Below are 9,318 nucleotides of genomic sequence, written 5' to 3'. Positions count from 1 at the left end.
AGGTAGTTGAGTTTATAAATACATTTATGGAATTTTGATGGTGAAGATAGATGAAAATTGCATAGGTATGTTTTGTTTATCTACTGTTAATTTCGCATGAGAATGAAAATAAAAATGAGAGTTTAAAAGTAAATGAAAGCTAAAGTATAGTTCTCGAAAATACATGCAAAAGAGATTTTCTTTCGATTGGACTATCCAACCGAGAGAATAGATAAATTAAAAAAGAAATATATAAAATACAAATATTGTTTATAAAAAAATATATCAAATACAAAGATGAGATTTCCTCAGTTATACATTCAGCTAGTTATACATTCCATTCCTGTCATCCTTATCTATAAATGAATCATCATTTTCATTCACCATTCTTACTGTCTCTTCCACCAGATTAACATACATTCCATAAACATAAAACAAAATCCCCACAAGCACAAAACAGTTAAAACAACTTTAAAACCACCAAACTTGTATCTATAAATGAAAACACCATGCAACACATCCATAGATGACAATGCGGTCATACAAATTCCATTTGTTAATGAAGATGTCAAAAACACCATCCTAGCAGTTCCCGTGAAACAAAACTACCACATCACCATATTTTCCATAACTGTCACCCAATAAACTTTACTTATCTTATCAAACACTTCTTTACTTTCTCTCTTCATCTCAGAAAATTCACCGTCGAACGCCATTTCCACTGTCGCTAAAGCCGTCACTGCAATCTCCATTATAATCTGAATTTCCATCACCATTTCGTAACTATAAAGGTTTTTATAAACCTTCTACATCGCCGATAAATAAAGTGAAAATAACAACCATGCACCTATGGTGCAAAATAATCCAATAAAGTATTCTTTTTTTGTTAGTCCTTCTGGTTTTTCGCCACTGGAATTCATTGCAAGAACGATTGAACTTAAGGTTTAAAGGATAACAATATTTAGATTTGAAAAAGGGATTTTTTGTTTCACTATGATAGCTGAGAGAATGAGATTGAAAACAAGCAGTGAAGATAACAAAAGTGCTAAAGTTGAATATGGAAGATAAGAAACAACCCATGAGATTAAAAGATTGTTCAACCCTAACATGATATCGACGAAAATCGATAAAGTTAACATTTTTGAAGTGAAATCTATAAAGGGTGTTCTTTTGGTGGAACTGAGAAGATAAGGGAGAAAATTGGGATGATTAAGAGAGGGAAACCAACACATTGAACCCAAGTTGAAACCCATTTGCTTAAACCTTTATGGATGAAATAGTATTTTCATAGTAAACTTGATGATATGGAACCAATAAAGAGTAGTAAGAGGTAGTTGGTTATAAAAAGAGGCATGTACCTTTTGTTTGTGAATGATTTTTCATCTTCATGCAGGTGATTATTGTTGTTCTTGATTGGCGATGGTTGATTTTGATGTTGTTGGGTTTCTTCTTGATGATCAATGCATTTTATGTCAATTGTGTCGTTTTCATTGGCAAGGTTCATGGTGAGAGATTAATGATGATGATGGAGTGATGGGGTTTGTGATCTTTTCTCCATAGATGAAAGTGAAAAATGGAGAGAGAGAGAAAGAGAGAGATATTTAATTAGAAAAAAATTTATGTTGGATAATCATAAACATATGCAATGTAGTTCTAAGATATGATTTTTATATTAAACTTTAGATTTTAATACTTTACTATAAAAAAGTTTTTTTTCCTTTAAAGAATAAAACAAAGAAAATGTTTAATAATTTTCGGATCAAGTTTCCTTTAAAAGAAAAAACTCCCATTGATTTATGCATTCACGTGGTTTTGTTTGTCTTTTTTTAGATAGGTAAGTTGTAGTCAAATTAATTTTATAAACTATTCTAGAAAAGTTGTAAAAATAAACATAATACAATTTATAAAAAATAATGTAATTTATTTTGATAAAATATTCTAATTAATATTATAAAATATATCCAAATAAATAAATTTAATAAGAGGCTCGCTTGTTTCAGTTTTTTTTAAATGATTTTTATAGTGTTAAATATTTTTGTTCAAATATTTTTTTTATAATTTTTATTAAAAATTCAAATTAAAAATTGGTTTAAACAATTATTTTTAAAATTTTATGTTGATATTTTATACTTATGCTATAATATTTTTTAATATCATTCTAAATAATTACTTAAATTTGAATCTGTTTAAAAAAAATCATGAAAGTCATTTTGTGATACTTCTATTTTTAAAAATTGTAACTTTGACTATGTTTTAATCTTCAATAATTTATATTTATATTGTAAAATATCAAAATTAATTTTTTAATATATAAAAGATTTTTTTTTAAAAAAATAATATTTTAAAAAATATTTTTATAAAAGTCTGTTTTAAAAATACAAAAAAAAATATATTTTCTTAAAGCTAAAACAAATATGTCAGTCCCATTGTTCGTCAATTATTTTATATAATGAATAATGATATACAACTTTTATATTAATGGTAAATCGACACCGGGTGGTATCTTAGTATGCACGATGTCAAAACATAGTTACTTGTCCAAATTTATACTAAGAGAGTTCATGATGAGTGATTCATGATGATATTGATAGATTGATGTGTAGGCATGATAACGAGGCACAAAGAAGGTGGGTTTAAGAATTATTAGCCTCACCCTCGCTTGCCTTTCTATACCAGCCCCGCTCCTAGATTTAGTCGGGGGTAATAATTTATCCCCCGCTCCCGCCCCCAATAAGTATTGGATTTCCCCGCCCGTCTCTACCCCCACTCACATAAATTATATTTTTTAAAATATTTTTTTTCATAGCAATAAAAATCAATAATTAAACTAAATAGTTAATCATTTTAAGAATAATTATAATACTTGGTGTCATATCCTAAAAATTTCCCTCCCTTTTTCACTTTTATCTGACTTTTGGTATATGGTTCATCTGCATATTCATTAGTATCATAATATATTCATTTTACCAATGCATTTTTGACATAAGCATCATTGATTCAAAGGATTTTTGATGTTTATGATTAACATAGAGCTAGTGTTTTTCTGAGGACCAAATCTAGGGCATATTGATGTTACATTGACTAAGTGATGACCAATTCTCTTGGACTCAAAGATGAGGAACCATAATTCTTGACCTTTGGCATTTGTGGATCATGTGGTTTGCATCATGGCATTAGGATTTGATTGTGGATTGCAAGTTTTACTTGGCCAACCATGAAAGATTGACTTTGATTGTTTAAATCTCTTTATGAGTTTGTTCATTACACTAGTCCATTATTTGTTTGGGTTAGATTCAAGGCTAGATATTATGGTTCATTCAAGATTCATATTAAAGTTTCAAGATTCATGTTTAAATTCAAGGTCAAGTTTTATTCAAAGCATTCAAGTTCAATTCAATTTCAAATTTTCAAATGCAAATTGGAGGGAAAAGTGTTTTCTTGAAGATTAAGCTACATTGCCATTCAATGGTCAAAACTCATTACAAACACTTCAAGTTTCTTTACAAGAGATACAAAGCCAGATTCTATACAAAAATACGCATTATTGACCTAAAGTTGACTTTGGTCAACTGTTGACTTTTTTGTCAATATTTGACCAAATTCAAACAAGTTACTCTAACCACTAAATCCACTTTGGTCTTACCTTTTCAAAATGTTCATCAATCATGCCATGATTTTCCTTCATGATCCATTTGGTTCCATGCAAATTTTGGTTCATGACTTCAAACTTTGGTACAACCATGCTTAAGCCATGTCTTCAAACCTTCCCATCCCATACCAAATATCACAAGCCCACCAGCCCTGCAGCAAATACATCAAAAACCTCAATCAAATAAACCATGACAATAATATGTACTAAAACACATCACACTAATAGTTAGTGCATAGTATCTATTAATTGATTTGAGTTACTAACCTAGCTATTAACAATCATAATTCCACAATTCAAAAAAAGAGATACATTTGTATAATTTGATACTACTGTCAATACCAGTCCAAACCTACAAAACTCCTTAATACAGTTCAAGCAACTAACATTCACTAACCATCTTCATAACAATCCCTATTTTTTTTCTAAACTTTAAAAACTCTAATGTCATAATCCACTTTTCCATCAAACAGTTATTGTTTACTACTCTAAAGTCAGTTCATAAATGCTCCAACAATAACATCAGTTACGTTGCACTAATGTCCACAATCCAACTTCCAATTAATATAACAACTTAACTAAATCAGCTCCATATCAATTCAACACAACTTATCAACATGACCTACTAGTTACGCCCTGTTAACATCTCAGTTGCACAAAAAAAAGTTTCATTTCCAACATTAATTCATTCCCATAATAGAAAATTCAAAGCATGAACTGATGCAACAACAATAACAGCCTGCATAATTCTTATACTTGTCCACCTCTCACCAAGTCAAGATAAACTAATTAACATTCCAAAACTAATTCCCAGTTTCACTTAACAAGTCTAATTAAATTCAAAGGCAGTTCATCACTCCTAGCTTCACTAATAATTCAAATTCATTAACTAACTGTTGCACCTAATCTAACCCACTAACATCAAATTCACTCATTGGAAGAATTAACTTGGCATCATAACACTTTTTATTCCTCACTATAACTAATAACTTCGTCATTCAAATTCACCCTAATCATTCAACTAACTTTAATATTTAAATCTAACTCCAACTAACTTTCACTAACAACTGCACTATTAAACTTTTAACATAAAACTAATAGAAGTCTAACTCTACGAACAGTCCCAACTAATTTCCTCTTGAGTTAAACTCCCTGAAACTGTTGCCCTAACTTCTAACCATCGCTGTCTCAAAGCTTGCTCGAATCAGTTACATAATCTCACTATGTATAACACTAATCACATTCCAAAAACAAAGGATCATTCATCACATTCTTCAATCCAGATCAACAATTATTTTCTCACAAAAACTTATCAACCTCTATCACTCTCAATCCATTCTCTATGAACATCTCAATCTCTCTTCAAAATCAACACTTCTCCTTCAACCTCTCACGCAACAACAACATTGTAAAGGGAAAGTAGTTCCTAAAACAACGAATAAGCATTTGTTGGGGGATCGAACCCACTACAAGTTCAACCTTTTTCCCTAGTGAAGTTTCAAATGAGAGGTAAAGTGATCATTTTTGATAATGTCCTTTGTTACCTCTCACTTTGAAATTGAGATAACACCTCATATCCAACCGAGGTTTAACTTGTTTTTCCTAGTAGTGTCATTCTTTTCAATGCTTCCTTTACCTCTTATTTTTTAATTTGGCAGTAGTAATTATAGTTCTGATCCTCTTCTTTAATATCGAGTTTTCTATAGTCTAATGAGATATCATATCCTTCACTAAAAAGTTATTGAAATGCATATTCCACATAGCCTTTATATATTTTTCCTAAATCAAGAATTTGCCTTCTTCATATTTAACACATTTTAGTTGATCCAAATCTCTAGTCTTTCTCTCTTTTCCCTCAGTAGGCCTATATATTGATTTTTCTCCCTCATTTGTTCCTAGATGTAGTTCCTTTTTTTTGGCTACATTAGGTAAAATAACATATGTATAAGATGTATTTTAGGCAACATGTAAAACAAGATATTCTAGCACGTGTTCCAGCACTAGAGTTTGTTGCTAGAGAGAGTTGTTCAGCTAAAGTGCATGACGTAACCAACTAAACAAGAGGTTCAACATGTGAGTATGTTTCATATCGACCTAAGGTTTTGGTTCTAACTATCTTCAAACCTACTTCAGAAGAGTTATGGTGTTGACTTCTTTAGAAGATGAAGAGGTTTTCTTTTTGGAAGAATTTTGTGTTGTTAATCCAAAATCAATTTGAAAAGATTTGGATTTGTTTCAGTCAAAGAAGATTTGATTGGATGTACCTTGAAGGAATATTTGGTCCAAGATTTACTCAACATAGAAGAAGGGTGGAATACAATTTTCCAACATGTGTGTTGCAATATCTAGTCTGTATCAACAGACATATGTTATTGCAGTTGTGGTGAAGAAGGGTGTGCTGCAATATCTGCTCTCTATCAACAGAGAGATTTTATTGCAATTATAGTGAATAAGAGACACATGTGGAACACGATGTTCCAACATGTGTGCAACATTAGGCCTTGACTCAACATGCCAATGTTATTGTGTTTTTGGAGCAAAATTTTGGTTAATATTCAATTAGATTTGTTACTATATTTTAGAAATGCATTTTTCTAATTTGTTTGACATTTATTGAAGATCAAATCAATTTAAGAGGAGAACTAAATTTGAATTTGAATTAAAAACAAATCATATCTTTTGTTAGAGATTTTTATGGAACAAAACATATCCAACAATATCTACATTTATTTTGGAAGAAATCAAATCAAATGCCCATTGGAAAAATCCCAGAACAAGAATTTTAATTTAAGGAGACTTAAACCTAGAGTTTGAGGTGTGCATGCTTTGAAGAATCTTTGTTTTATGGTTTCACTTTTCGAGTATTTGTTTAAGTTATTAGTGTGCACCACTCTAGTGTCTCCATTCATATTTTAAGGCATAGAGGTTGGTTTCCTTATTGAGTTCTAAAGCTTTATTCCAAGATATTAATTCTATAAGCTTGAGAACAAAGTGTTTTTTTTCTTTTATTCCATACTAATATTGTATTAGTGTTGAATATATTTGTGTACACCATTCTATGTTTCAGTAACTTGGCATAATTGTTGGTTTGTCTTAGTTGAGTTGTAAATTCAACAAGCATAAGAGTTGTTATTAAAGTTGAACACTAGGGTTTAGTGATTGAGAGAAAGTGATAGAGGTTCTCATATTTAGGGGGAGCCCTAAATATGAAGTCACTAGGATTAGGAAGAGGCATTGGACATCATGGGATTGAATTTCCTATAAGACTAATTGTACTAATTTGAAATAGTGAATTTCCTTTCTTGGGTAGAGTTTCCCTAGACGTAGGTATGGTTTCACCGAACTAGATTACCAATCTCTTGTGTTCTTTATTTCTTTTCTACTTCATCATCTTGTATAAAATAAACTGTTTTCTCTTGGTATTTTAAACTGGATTTTATTATGGTATACTATATCCCAGACATCGTGTCTGAAATTTGTCCCTAGAATCTATTATCTGTCATAAACCAGTTGTTCACGTTGTCCCAACCATTTGGTCCATCAATGTCCTCTTGAGAACGAAATTTCACTAGATATTGGTATAATCCATCAAAAGCTTGGGTTCTTGCTTCACTCACCGACTTCTTGGTTTCATTCTAATCTTTCTTGTACTTTTCCCAAGTTTTGATATTTTTATACCTCGACCACTCTTTAAAATAAACCTTTTTTTCCCTTACTTTACTATGGACACTTTCATCCACCACCATGATTCTTTACCCCTATGTCCTAAACCTCTTGATTCATCCAATGTCTCTTTAGACATTTTTCTAATCTCTTGGGCCATGTTATTCCACATATCATTTACACTTCCTTATGATTGTCCAAACCCTCCCTCCAGGATCTTGTGTTGGAAAATTCCTTGTTTTCACCATTCAAATGCCACCACTTAATTCGTGGCTCTATCATATGACTTTTTCTTTTTTCTCTCCCCTTAATTCTTACATCCATAACCAAAACACTATGTTGGATAATCAAGCTCTAAAATAACTTTGCATACCAAGTAAATCTTTCTATATGACTTCCTGATAAGAAAGAAATCTATCTGACAACATGTCACCCCACTTTTATATGTGATAAGACGTTCATCTCATTTCCTAAACCATGTATTTTCTATAGTAACATCTGAAGCCTATGAAAAATCCAAGATATATTTACCCTCCACATTCATATCCCCTATACCAAACCCCTCATACACGCTCTCAAAACCTCTTGCTATGCTACCTACATGTCCATTAAGATCCCCTCATAGGAAAAGATTCTCTCATTATGGGTATATCCTAGAGTAAGCCTTCTAAATCCCCCCAAAAGTTCACCTTAAAGTGTCCTGCTAACCCAACTTGAGACGCGTACGCACTAATGAGATTAAAGGTGTCTTATTCCACTACAAATTTTAAGTCTATGATTCAAACTCTTGTTCTTTTCACATTAACAATATCCTTCTTCCGCTCCTTGTCCATAATAATCCCCACCCTATTTTTTGATCTAACTTTTACGGTGTACCAAAGCTTAAATCCCGAGTTGCCTAATTCGTTTGTGTTTTCACCCATCCACTTAGTTTCTTGTAGGCACATATAAATTGATATCACCCTAAAATATGTACTTACATGTACCATAATTGTAGTATGAATATGTCAAGCCAATCAATACCCCACACAAGATCTATAATACATCTCTTTTGAAGTAAAAAAACTTCATAAGGCTTAGGATCATGTTGTAATTGTATATCAATGGAATATGTCATATCTTTGACCACACTTATCAATACTTGCAATGTATCTGATTGAGAAACTAGGGTCTAAATCTTGTATTGGGGGACTAAACAACTACCTTTCGTTCTTGCACCATCCAAACTTATACTTACATCAATCCAATCTCAGACGATGTTGTCTCACATAATCACATGCTCCTTTCCTAATATTTTATCCAGCCTCCCCTCCAGCCTCTCCTCCATCGTCTCCTCCAATTTCTGACCTAGCCTCTAATCAACCATCTCTTAAATCCCTTTATATCACATTCCTTCACTCTTTGAATATGATCCAAAAAATTCTTAGGCCGACACGTCGTCCAATACCACTAACATACCCACTATGCTCCTTTGTTCCAATCACTTCTATCAGCATGCCATGGTGTTGTTTTGGAACAAAGATACTATGTCATACCCTAATTTTTAACCCTAAGATCCCCCATACCATTTGCATCCTTGCACACAAACAAGGTCACTTCTTGGTCCCTCTCCCTCTTATCTTTGGGTTTTGTTGTTGCAAGTAACATCAAACACCTCTTTGTTGATGTTTTTACCTTTGTGTTCATTGCCTATCTAACCACTAATCAAAATAGAAAAAATATGTTTTGTTTTTATTATGCAAGATGGGGCTTGTCAATAGGAGTATTAAGCATGACTCCTCAGCTAGGTTTTATTTGATTCTTTAGAAAAGTGTTGCCAACCATTGATTCTTAGGGGGGGGGGATATCTTTCAATTCATGATCTTAAAGGCTTTAAATCACCTTTCAGTCTCATTTTGAGCAAGAGTACATCAAAGTTTTGTTGCTTACTTCTCAAGAAAAGTCAAAGGTTCATGTGTTTATTTCCATGCCTTCTTAACAAGTACATCTAAACTTTGATAAAATTAATCAATAAAAATTGAAGGACA

At 31.8% G+C, this 9,318-nt stretch overlaps 1 pseudogene; it reads right to left on the bottom strand.

Moving 5' to 3' along the window:
* Window positions 1–303: 303 nt before the first annotated feature.
* On the bottom strand, window positions 304–1,590 carry LOC127108421 (probable purine permease 4; annotated as a pseudogene).
* Window positions 1,591–9,318: the final 7,728 nt, after the last annotated feature.

This window comes from Lathyrus oleraceus, chromosome 1 (assembly GCF_024323335.1).
Source record: "Lathyrus oleraceus cultivar Zhongwan6 chromosome 1, CAAS_Psat_ZW6_1.0, whole genome shotgun sequence".
Taxonomy (NCBI): domain Eukaryota; kingdom Viridiplantae; phylum Streptophyta; class Magnoliopsida; order Fabales; family Fabaceae; genus Lathyrus; species Lathyrus oleraceus.
This window is presented reverse-complemented; position numbering and strand designations above follow the sequence as displayed.